The sequence below is a fragment of the Nelumbo lutea genome, chromosome 4, assembly GCF_056320005.1.
Source record: "Nelumbo lutea isolate HS-2025 chromosome 4, American lotus-T2T, whole genome shotgun sequence".
In the NCBI taxonomy this organism is placed as follows: domain Eukaryota; kingdom Viridiplantae; phylum Streptophyta; class Magnoliopsida; order Proteales; family Nelumbonaceae; genus Nelumbo; species Nelumbo lutea.
The window spans coordinates 5679591-5683250 of record NC_142687.1 but is presented as its reverse complement, the minus strand read 5'-3'; the positions used below and the strand labels follow the sequence as shown (position 1 = coordinate 5683250).

The 3660-nt window shown below is 42.3% G+C and overlaps 1 pseudogene; it reads left to right on the top strand.

Annotated features, from left to right (window-relative positions):
* Positions 1 to 2434: 2434 nt before the first annotated feature.
* LOC148853569 (arogenate dehydratase 3 pseudogene) lies at positions 2435 to 3611 on the top strand (annotated as a pseudogene).
* The last annotated feature ends 49 nt before the right edge of the window (positions 3612 to 3660 follow it).

Here is a 3660-nt window from a genome sequence, read left to right as displayed (position 1 = left end):
CCATAAAATTATAATTTATACTATTATTACATAAATTCGTTAATTTGAATGTCATGTTACAATTATTTTTCTAGCTTTAAGAAAATTTTTATTTTATTACATAATTTCATTATTTTAACTATTTTAAATCTAGTTATGTTAAATGGTTTGTTAGTTAAAATATGTAGTTAAAATATTAAAATAATATATAAATATTTTTAAATTTTATTTGTTTCAAAGTTATTGCATAATATTAAACATTTTATTATATAATTATTTAGTTATCTTTAATAAAATGTTATCAAAATACTTAAATAATATTATAATTTTAATGCTAATTTTTGTTATTTGAATAACATTTAAATTGAATAGTCTAGAAAATCAAAATTTATATTGTTAATATATAATTCCATGATGAATTTTATTAACATAAAAAAATTATTAAAAAGCATTCGAAGCAACACGTGAGGTGTACGTCTAAAGGTGAGGTTGCCAAAAATGCCTGGCCTTTTTAGCTTTTTTTTTTTGGTAATAAGCCTCGGTAGCCTCTTCAAGATGTTGTAGGGCATTTACGTCGTGAGATGTACGCCGCTAGCCTCGAGGTGTAAAATAATTGACGCGGTAGCATAAAAAAAAAGGGTAAATTTCTTAAATTACCCTTATGGTTTAGCTAATCGACTAAGTGTCCCTTTACTGTTTGAAAATTGACTAACACTAATTTTACTGTTTCTTACAATTGACCAACTCTACCCCTGTTGTTAACATCGATTAAAAAGATTATTTTACCCTTTATTCTTTTTCAATTTTTTAAAATAAAACAGAAAAAGGGGAAAGAAACATTGAACTCAGTGATTTCAACACTTTCATCCCTATCAGTTTTGCACCTAACCCCTTTCATAACATCGGATTCTGCCTGCTGGAGAATCTACTATTTAGCTCGGAGGATCGTTGGGAGGGGTGTCATTGTCATTGTTTTTTCGTCGAAGGAAGTAGGGGATGAATGAGAGAGAATGATTGTGGCCACTATTGTTTTGCCCGAAGACTACTCGGCGAGACGATGAGCCCTTCGTTCTCTCTCCCTCTCGGCACAGTGACGAAGGGCTCCCTCCCTCTCTCTCTCCTTCTCTCTTCATCCCTTCGTTCTCTCTCCCCCATTCACCCTCGTCCCTGTTTCATCACTGCCACTGTACCAATGACAAACCCCTCCATGCACTCAGATACAGACGAGTGCTCTATTCACTACTCAACGACAACCCCTCCACGCATCGGCTTCATATTCAAATCAAATGGGTTTGGTGCGCGGCTTCTCTCCACTCTATGCATCGGCTTCTCTCCGCTCTGTTGCAACTTCCGTCTGAAACCTGTCTACAAACTGAATTGATGAAGACCAATCCTTTTCACCATTTACGAATTCGAGAACCATTGATGGAGATTTTCGAGTGGCAGATTCTGGTACATACAATGAAGACGAAGGGGAAGGTTTTAAACTAAGGCATCGGCAATGATGCAACAGCTATGAAGATTGGTTTTCCTAGTTCGACTTATCTCCCCTCCATGCACTGGCTTCTCTCCGCTCCGCTACAACTCTTAGCTTCACTCCCCTCCATGCACCAGTTTTAAAATGGGTTTGGTATGCAACTTCTTTCCCCTCCACACACCGGCTTCTCTCCACTCCGTTGCAACTTCCGTTTAAAACCTGTCTGCAAAACTGAATTGATGAAGACCAACTCTTTTCGCCATTTGAGAATCCGAGAACCATTGATGAAGATTTTCGAGTGGCATATTCTAGTACATACAATGAAGATGAAGGGGATGGTTTTAAACCGAGGCATTGACGATGATGCAACAACTACGAATATTGGTTTTCTTGGTCTGACTTCACCAACAGCTACAATGGTTCTCGCGCGATGCTCTCGACGATCTAGGCTCCGTCGAATATGAAAAGATGTAGAATCTCAGTCACTCCGATGACTCTAGGCAAGAGCGGAGCAATATTGAAGCTGCTATTCATCAGCGATGGTCGATATAAGTGGAGCAGTGGCATAGATGAATGATCTGTTTCCTTCATTTCTAGAGGCGTTAGCAAACCAAAGTTGGGTTTGCCAAGCAGCAATGATCGGTATATGTTTGCATCCAAAGATTGAGAATGGAAGAGAGACCAAAGAGAGACGAAGCGGAGGGGGAGGTATTAAAAGAGAGAGAATGGAGGCTCAGGGTACGAGGGCAATATTGGGTTTTAAAAAACTGTATAGGTCAGATGGGGTCACATGTGCATAAATTGTGACAGAGCATAAATAGATGCAGAGTAGGGTAGAGTTAGTCAATTGTTATAAACAATAAGAAGAGTAGTGTTAGTCAATTTCCAAACACACTTAATCAAATAGCTAAATCATAAAATTAGTTTAAAAAATTTACCCTGAAAAAAATGGGAGAAGTATGGACTGACCCTAAAAAAATGGCAGAAACTGGAATCCCAGGCCAGCCCATACAGTTAAATTCAACTTTTGAAATTATAGGACAAATTCCCACGCCAACTAAGCATCATGCTTTTCCCTATGCTTTTCATGTGAGGTGGCAATCCAGCTTGCCATCACCGATCGACAACATCGACAACAATCTCCCCAAACCCCTTACCATCACCGATCTCTCTCTCGTCCTGATGCGTGGCTCCCAGCTTAGCGTCGCTTATCAGGGCGTCTCTGGAGCTTACAATGAAGCTACTACAGGCAAGGCCTCCCCCAAATGCCAGGCCATCCCTTGTGACCAATTCGAAGTGGCGTGGCATTTCAAGCAATGGAGCTCTGGATCGCCAATCAGGCCATCTTACTCGTCGAGAACTCGCTGGGGGTAGCATTCACCAGAATTACGACCTGCTCCTCTGTCATCGCCTCCACATCATGGGGTAAGTACAACTCCCCGTCCACCACTGCTTGCTCGCCTTGCCCAGAGTGAAGAAGGAGTACCTGAGCCGTGTCATAGCTACCCGCAAGCCCTCTCTTAGTGCGAGCTGACTCTGAATAAAATGGGTCTCAACGTGGTGCAAGAGCAGTGGACGACATGGCGGGAGTAGTAGAGTTCGTGGCGACAAACAACCTGCGGGACACGATGGCCATAGCAAGCGCGCGGGCGGCGGAGCTATACGGGCTGGAGGTGCTGGCGGACGGGATACAGGACGACTCAAGCAATGTGACCCAGTTCGTGATGCTGGCTTGAGAGCCGATAATCCCTCGGATGGACCGTCCATTCAAGACGAGCATAGTGTTCGCCCACGACAAGGGGACGTCGATGCTGTTTAAGGTGCTATCGGCGTTCGCATTCCGGTATATAAGCTTGACGAAGATCGAGAGCCGGCCGCACAGGAACTGCCTGATAAGGCTGGTGGACGACGCCAACGTGGGGACGACGAAGCACTTCGAGTACATGTTCTACGTGGACTTCGAGGCATCGATGGTGGAGGTGAGAGCTCAAAACGCACAGGCCGAAGTGCAAAAGCATGATGCTTAGTTGGCGTGGGAATTTGTCCTATAATTTCAAAAGTTGAACTTAACTGTTATCATAGATTCTGTATGAGCTGGCCTGCGATTCAGGTTTATGCGATGGACCTGTCCGTACTTCTCCGAAAAAAAATTGGGTTTACGACTTCTGGGGGTAAATATGTAAAAAGACGAAAAAAGCCGAACA